Source organism: Chaetodon trifascialis, chromosome 8 (genome assembly GCF_039877785.1).
Source record: "Chaetodon trifascialis isolate fChaTrf1 chromosome 8, fChaTrf1.hap1, whole genome shotgun sequence".
NCBI classification, from domain to species: domain Eukaryota; kingdom Metazoa; phylum Chordata; class Actinopteri; order Chaetodontiformes; family Chaetodontidae; genus Chaetodon; species Chaetodon trifascialis.
In genome coordinates this window covers 291,355-300,000 of record NC_092063.1, presented here as the reverse complement: position 1 = coordinate 300,000, position 8,646 = coordinate 291,355, and the positions used below count along the sequence as shown (strand labels likewise).

Genomic DNA, 8,646 nt, shown 5'->3' with positions numbered 1-8,646 from the left:
CCTGCTGGAGCCCTCAGGTAACTGCTACCAATCCACAACTGCTGCTTTTAGACTGACAGAACGGAAGAGGACGCAGATACTTCACTCCCTCTACTGCAGCTGACAGCGACCATGACACCTGCCAACAGCACGCACGCCAACCATCAGGTGGACGGCTCTGACGTTTGTCCCGCTGTCAGAGGACGGATGTGACTTCTTCAACCCTCCAAATGAACTCGTCCTCCGGACTAAACAAGGAAATATGCTCCTTCGAGAACAAAGCCAGCGTGAGCATCGACCTCGGTTAAACAGTCATAGGATCGACTCGCTGAGGTTTGATGTCAGCTCCGTCACGACTTCTTGGGCAGCTTTCAGTCACGTCTCATGGTCTTCATGAGTGGATGGAACGTGGATGAGGATGAGGAGAAGAATGAACCTTCAGATACAAGAGCCGTCAGCTCAGGGGATGCCCGTGGTCACAGTTTACAAAGAGCGGATCGCGAACTTTAACTGTGAGTCACAGTCATCGACGGCATCTGAGCCGCCGAGCAGCCGACTCTTCTCCTGAAGAGCCTGAAAGCATCGCGATCTTCAGACAAGCCACTGGAAACCCTGTTTGAGCTTCAACAGCCCCTGCCAAGCGCTGCCCCTGCCCGGCGGAGAGGTCACCCTGCAGCCCCCGACGCTCCCGCCTCCCTCGCCCTTTGGCGACTTTAACGCTCAGGAAACAAACACAGGGAACATCAGCGGTTTGTCTGCGTCTCACCAGAAACGTGGTTTCAGACCTAAGCTACTCTTCCTCTCATCTTCCTTTTCTTCGCTCTGACATGCAGCAGCAGAGGTTGCAGTTGCGGTGGAATAACTTCTCAGCGCCTGCACTTAGTTCGCCTCCACCGTCAGCGCTTAAAGCCGCTCTATAAAGAATTTAGATTCATTAAAAGTAAAACCTCCTCCTCTGCCTCGCCTCCCTCCACCCTCCTCTCTGAAGGTCAGCCGCTCCGAAGCAGCGGTCTATAACGATTACCAATTTCATCAATTCTGCTACAGCGAGGGAGGACGGGGGAAGGGCTTCATCATGTAACAGCACAAGGAGGGCGACCACCAATCAGAGCCGCTCCACCAGAAATAAAAAGCAGCTTTCTGACCTTCTGTCTCACTCAAACAAAGTGAGAAGGACAATTAAAGCGCGGGAGATTTATGAGGTGATTTATGAGGCGCTGATGGAAAGTCACAGCAGAGGAAACGCTGCAGCGTGCCGCCTTCAGCGACGCAGCGCCCCCAGAGGCCACAGCGTTCATTACAGCCACAGCACAGAGGAACATGGAGGTGGTTTATTCTGATGGTGGGCTCATTAAATCCTCTGGAGAGCAGGAACGACAACAGCAGATCGGATCTACAGCTTCAGATTTCTTGTGTAAAAGTAGGAATTTTAGCAGTGATGGTGGATCTGGATTAAAGGTCAGATTTCCTCAATCAGACTCATCCTCTGAGGAGCATGAACGCGGTCAGAAACAGTAATGAAACCAGTCAACATGTCCTCCTCCGGGACAAACCGCTGAGCAGGGAACGTTTGGCACATCGCTCTGTGTTAAAGAGCCGACAGCGTCCCCCAACACGGTAACGCAGATCTTATAGTCCACGCTGAGGTCACGAGCCCGAGTCCCACACGTCCACCACACACGTCCACCACACACGTCCACCACACACGTCCACCACACACGTCTCACTCTGCAGGAAGCTGGGGAAAACACATTTGAATGCATCCAACATTTAGCTGCTTCAGCAACTGCTAAACCCTCAATGACGAAAAGCCTCCAGAGACACACACACCCACCCACCCACTCACACACACCCACCCACACACACATTCACACACATACAGTCCACTGCCTCAGTCACGGTGGGTGTGTAAAAATGCCTTTCTATAGAACAGAAGAGCTCCTGCTGTTCTTTACAAGTCTACATGTGACCCCAGAGACCCAACACACACACACACACACACACACACACACACACACACACACACACACAATTCAAATCGCTGCCTTTCTAAATGAATCAGTATTAGAAAGAAGAACAAAGAGAAAGAGGAAAAGAAAAGAGTGAAAATGTGAGAAAAAGTAAAAGTGAAGCAGGGACCGACTGTGTGTGTGTGTGTATGTGTGTGTGTGTGTGTGTGTGTGTGTGTGTGTGTGTGTGTGTGTGTGTGTGTGTATGTGTTCCTTGCAGGCTGCGGCGAGTTCGAAGGTCACCAGGCGTGTGTTGCCGTGGTATCAACCTTGGACCGAGCAGAATCAGCTGACGCCGGGCGGTGATGTCACTGCGTGTGCTCGGGCTCAGTGCTTTGCTCAGAGGCACTGCGGCAGCACAGTCAGCTCCTGAACTCCTCTGTGAACACCAGAGGCGTCATCCAGGTCGACTGTACGGCAGAGCAGTCGTATTGAACTGCATTACAGGACGCAGGTGTGCCTAGTAAAGTGGCCACTAAGTGTATGTTTCCATTATTCACACATGGACGTGAAGTTAGCTTTAGCACACACATGCTTACAAAAATCATGAGGAGTCGGCTCGGCTCAAACAGACCACAAAGTGCCGACCAGCACTTATCTTATCTTATCTTTACTTCTCACTGTGTCACTTTGAGCTGCGCTGAGTGTGACTTAATACACTTTTAATATGTCACGTTATCTTACTGCTTTATTGCTTTTTATGGCCTTTTAAGCAGCTTTGCAGAAACCATCTCCTGTGATGACTGCCATTAAGTCCTGGTTCAGGACTAAAGGAGACCTGGTTTGACAGTCAGGACTACAAAGATCTGAGGGCATGATATTCTAGTTTTAAGGTCAGGGTTTGCAGCCATGTTTGTCCTTCAGGTTTGGTCTGGACTAAATAGTGAAGTGCTTTGGAAAAACAGACAGACAGTGAATGAGGGCTTCTTTTATTTCTATTAAATCATGTTGTTTTTTTAGTTACACTCAGTGCTCGCTTTGCTTTGAAAACCTTCAGACAAATTGGCTAAAAACACGAGGAATGCGAAGCTTTCATGCTCGTGTGGAGTCTCGGTCACATGACCCAAACCAGCTGACTGCATTTCTGATGAAACACGAAGAGACAGTCTGACAACACTGGAAATACAGAAGCACACGGAACAGAAGGTCAACAGGTCAAAGGTCAACGAGGAAGAGGAACGGCTTCAGGCAACGGAGCCATTATCAAGACATGCACGCACACACGCACACACGCACACACTGTGTGTGTGCGTGTGTGATGCCTGTTCTGAAACTGCTCCACTTTCTTTTCCCTGAATCATCTGCAGACAGACTGTCAGTCCTCAAACCTCCAACAGTCGTGTGCAGAGCGGAGGGAAAACCCCAGAAAACACCAGCACACGCACGCGCACACACACACACACACACACACACACACACACACACACACACACACACACACACACACACACACACACACACAGACAGAGTGTTTCGGTGGCGTTTGATCCCCATCATGCACTGACACAGCTCATGGCCGTCAGTCAGACCACACATTCAGACATCAATAGAAGCCATCGATAAACAAAACATCAATAAGCAGCGTTACAGACCATAATTACAGTCCTTCAGCTCAACTGCAGCTCACTTCATTACAGAGACACGACGCAGCAGAAGAGGAAGTGATCTGAGAGCTTTAATGGACCTGTTGAGACTGTGTCATCATGTGAAAACTGGTCCGCACTGGAGTCCACTACGCCAACAGGACCTCATGTTCACTGCGCTGAGGTTCATTGAGGTTAGCTTGTTGGAGAAGCTAACACTGATGTTAGCCTGTTGGAGAAGCTAACATTGAGAATAGCCTGTTGGAGAAGTTAACACTGATGTTAGCCTGTTGGAGAAGCTAACATTGAGAATAGCATGTTGGAGAAGCTAACATTGAGAATAGCATGTTGGAGAAGCTAACATTGAGAATAGCATGTTGGAGAAGCTAACATTGAGAATAGCATGTTGAAGAAGCTAACACTGATGTTAGCCTGTTGGAGAAGCTAACATTGAGAATAGCCTGTTGGAGGAGCTAACACTGATATTAGCCTGTTGGAGGAGCTAACACTGATGTTAGCCTGTTGGAGGAGCTAACACTGATGTTAGCCTGTTGGAGCTAACACTGATGTTAACCTGTTGGAGGAGCTAACACTGATGTTAGCCTGTTGGAGGAGCTAACACTGATGTTAGCCTGTTGGAGGAGCTAATACTGATGTTAGCCTGTTGGAGGAGCTAACACTGATGTTAGCCTGTTGGAGGAGCTAATACTGATGTTAGCCTGTTGGAGAAGCTAACACTGATGTTAGCCTGTTGGAGGAGCTAATACTGATGTTAGCCTGTTGGAGGAGCTAACACTGATGTTAGCCTGTTGGAGGAGCTAACACTGATGTTAGCCTGTTGGAGGAGCTAACACTGATGTTAGCCTGTTGGAGGAGCTAATACTGATGTTAGCCTGTTGGAGAAGCTAACACTGATGTTAGCCTGTTGGAGGAGCTAACACTGATGTTAGCCTGTTGGAGGAGCTAACACTGATGTTAGCCTGTTGGAGGAGCTAATACTGATGTTAGCCTGTTGGAGAAGCTAACACTGATGTTAGCCTGTTGGAGGAGCTAACACTGATGTTAGCCTGTTGGAGGAGCTAACACTGATGTTAGCCTGTTGGAGGAGCTAATACTGATGTTAGCCTGTTGGAGAAGCTAACACTGACACATTTCAATGTAATCGCTTCTGACTTAAGTCACATATTATATTTATGATCTGAAATTTTCGTTTTTTGCCATCTGCCAACACCTGAGAGAGTGGATGAGGGGTGTGTGTGTGTGTGTGTGTGTGTGTGTGTGTGTGTGTGCTAATATTTGAAGAGTTGGGGTCAGTGAATGTTTACATTCCAGCGGTTGCAAAGTAGCCATCAGCCTCATTTATTCTGATGTGTGTTTGTGTGTACATTGCTCATGTTGTGGGGACTTGCCTTCCTTATGAGGACAAAATGCAAGAATCCCCATCATGTAAATCATTCAGTTTTAGGGTGAAGGTTCGGGGAAAGGTCAGGGTTCAGTTAAGGTTACCGTTGTGGTGAGTCACCAGGAAATGAATGTAAGTCAATGTAATGTCCTTTGAAGTGATGCAAACACGAGTGTGTGTGTGTGTGTGTGTGTGTGTGTGTGTGTGTGTGTGTGTACGTGTGATCGATGGTGGGAACCCAGTGACCAAATTGTAATGGCTGCTGTCAACTGAGTTCCCGCCAACACTGACCACTGCAGCTCAGACACACACACACACACACACACACACACACACACACACACACACACACACACACACACACACACACACACACACACACACACACACACACACACACACACACACACACACACACACACACACAGTAATGCTGCAGTCCAGACAGGAGGTTTTGGACTCTGCTCTCAGACATCTGAGTCACAGATCTGGTCTGACTGTTAAATCATGTCACCGCCAGGTGACTCCAGGTGTGTTTAGACACGACGCCTTCCTGCTACCTGACTGCATGAACACACCGATGACTGAGCTGCTGATGGTTATTCTTCCTGTATTCGTCCATGTCTGTCCAGACTCACATCTGGAGTGAAGTTTGAGTTCTCAGTGTGTTGTCATGTATGTTTCCAGAGGATGACGTCCAGGTAGAGACATGCTGTCTTCACTTTGAAGAGGACTGACAGACCTTCACCACACAGTGCTACGACATGGTGCAGATGCTACATGGCTAAAGCTAACGTCTGTTGGTCCACTGGCTGCTCAGACTTACGTTCCTTGACTATCAGCATGTTTTCCTTCAGTCTGGTACTTTTACTTTCTAAATAAACTTGAGCTGAGAAACAGGTCCTGAACTCTGAAAACGGCTGGCCGCTCAGCTGGTCGACAGCTTTCGTCCTCACTGAAACATCTCAACAACGACCGGATGGATTATGAAGTTTGGCAGTCATGTCCTCCAAGGGATGAATCGTACTGACGCTGATGATGCACCAACGTTTCATCTGACGACGCTTCGTCCTGAGGGGACCATGAACGCCTGCATGAACCTTCAACACAATAACACCAAAGCGGGAACAATTCGTCGATGAATCGTTCAGCTTTTTTTTTGCATTTTTCAGGCAAAATTGGTGAAAATTCTCTCGTTCCAAATTCTCAAATGTGAGGATTAACTGGTTTTTGTCCAGCCTGATGACAACTGAACAAAACAATTGATCAAGTGAGTCGAATCTGTCCAACGGCTCAGACATCCCAGAGGGTAAAACTGTGAAAGTGACGGCGGTGCTGATGGGATTCGTCCTCTGGGGACCATGAATGTCTGTGCAAAGGTTCACAGCATCACCAGCTGACATTTCACTCAAAGCAAAGCGTTGGCCTGAGCGACACGCTGCTCACAGAGCGATGAAACGCCGCCACACATGCGCTAACGCGGTCGTGCTCGCAGCCTGATGAACCCTCTCACAGTCACATCACATCGACTGCAGCCGGAGGACGTCATCGCACGTCTCTCACCACACATTTCCTGCCTGCGTCCTCACAGTGAAGACGCCTAAACTGATCTTAAGAAGCGCTTTAGCTTCACGCTAGCGCGGGCCTGCACTCTGACCCCTTCCTCGAACATCTCGTCCACCACGACGTCTGAGGACGAGGAAACGCAGTCTGGACTTCTGTGCGTCTCACAGAGTCTCTTTATGCTTTGCGTTGATGTCTTTATTTAACCTCTTTTATTGCCGTTCTGAGTTCCCTGTGAAGCCCTTTGTTTCACAGCGAGGAACACAGAACATTAAAAATATTATTCTGATAGAAGCAGAGCAGGGTGGAACAGCTTCCTTCCTTCCTCCCTTCATCCATCCCTCTTCTTTCTTTCTTTCCTACCTCTCCTGACCGACCTCAGTGTTGCGCAGCTAAAACACACTCCCACGTGTTAGGCAAGCAGGAAGCAATAAACACACACACACACACACACACACACACACACACACACACACACACACACACACACACACACACACACACACACACACACACACACACACACACATTAAGTTAAAGCAGCACGTGAAACACACTGCTGCAAACAAGTGTGACAAGTGTAAGTACAATGTGGCCTCAAAACTAATGCGAGGAGCACATCAGTAAAGTGGAGCAACACACACACATGTGCGCGCACACACACACACACACAGTAACAAAGCTGCTCTGACTAACAGCTCTGACCACAGAAACTGACACACAGTGAAGTAGAGCAGAACTGAGTATCTCTCTCTCACACACACACACACACACACACACACACACACACACACACACACACACACACACACACACACACACACACACACACACACACACACACACACACACACACACACACACACACACACACACACACACACACACACACACACACACTGCACATCAGTCCATAAATGATGACCTCAGAGCAGCAGAGACGTTCTTGCAGAAGCATGAACACTGAGTGAAAACGAAGCAGAACGAGTAGAAACAGTCCTGTACCTCCTGCTGCTGCGTCTCTTCCTTCAGGAGCTCCTCGCTGTCAGCAGGTGTTCTCCTCTCTGACCCCAGAGCAGCAGGAGGAGGAGGAGGAGGAGGAGGATGAAGGCTCAGATCACACAGTCATCTCCTCCATAAAACTGCTGCTGCTCCTCTTAGCTGCAAAACTTGCGCTCACACTGACATGTCTTCCTGTCTGTCTGGAGAGAAAGACTGCGAGTTTGTCGACGAAGACGGGGACGAGGAGGGAGTCTTTGCTCCCGTGCTGTGACTTTCTCTCCTCCCTCCTTTCTCTGTCTCCGTCTAACGGCGTCCCAGAGTTCCTTGGTGCAGCCGCCGCCGAGCCGCCGCTGGAAAAGCCATCTGTTGCAACAAGTCTGCCTGCCTGCCTCTCCACTTTCACTCTCCCTCCCTCCCTCGCTCGCCTCCCCTCTCTCTCCCTGCTCGACCAGGAGAGAGGAGGGAGAGAGGAGGGGGGAGGGGCCTCGTCCTTCCCGTGAGCCAATGGGGAGGCTCGGAAATCCCTCTCCATGACTGGAAGGGGAGGGACCAGCAGCAGAAAGGACAAAATGAAATAAATACAAGAGGGGGGGAGAAATACAGGAGGCGGACAGACACACACACACACACACACACACACACACACACACACACACACACACACACACACACACACACACACACACACACACACACACACACACACACACACACACACACACACACACACACACAGGAGATGGCCAAAACTATGTGGACAGATTCTTTAGTTCGAGTGGACTGAATCTCGATTTGTTTACTTAAGCCTCACAAAGACGCTGTTTAACGCCTCCTCCTTTCTGAAGCCTGAGAAAATGAGCCATCGGGTCTTTCTCAGATTGATCTTGGGAAAAGCTAAACCAACCAGAAAGCCAGTTTTACAAGCTGCTGCAGAGCTGTGGACTTAGTGACAGGGAGGGAAATTATTGCTTCTCGTATGGGAGGTGTACGAGTCATGATAGTGACTCAAAGGAAGGACATGTGATTCTTTCTGTGAGCTCAGTCATGATTTCCACACTCACATTTTAGCAAAACGTTAACAAGAGCTGCGCCACGTGCTGCTGTGCAT

At 49.0% G+C, this 8,646-nt stretch overlaps 1 protein-coding gene across 5 annotated transcripts in view; it reads right to left on the bottom strand.

Moving 5' to 3' along the window:
* sulf2b (sulfatase 2b) overlaps window positions 1-7,928 on the bottom strand; it is a 62,363-nt gene extending 54,435 nt beyond the window's left edge. For all 5 annotated transcript variants that reach the window (XM_070967889.1, XM_070967891.1, XM_070967890.1 and 2 more), the window contains exon 1: window positions 7,542-7,928. The gene's annotated coding sequence lies outside the window, so the exon portion shown is untranslated. The remainder of the gene's footprint in view (window positions 1-7,541) is intronic.
* Between the last annotated feature and the right edge of the window lie 718 nt (window positions 7,929-8,646).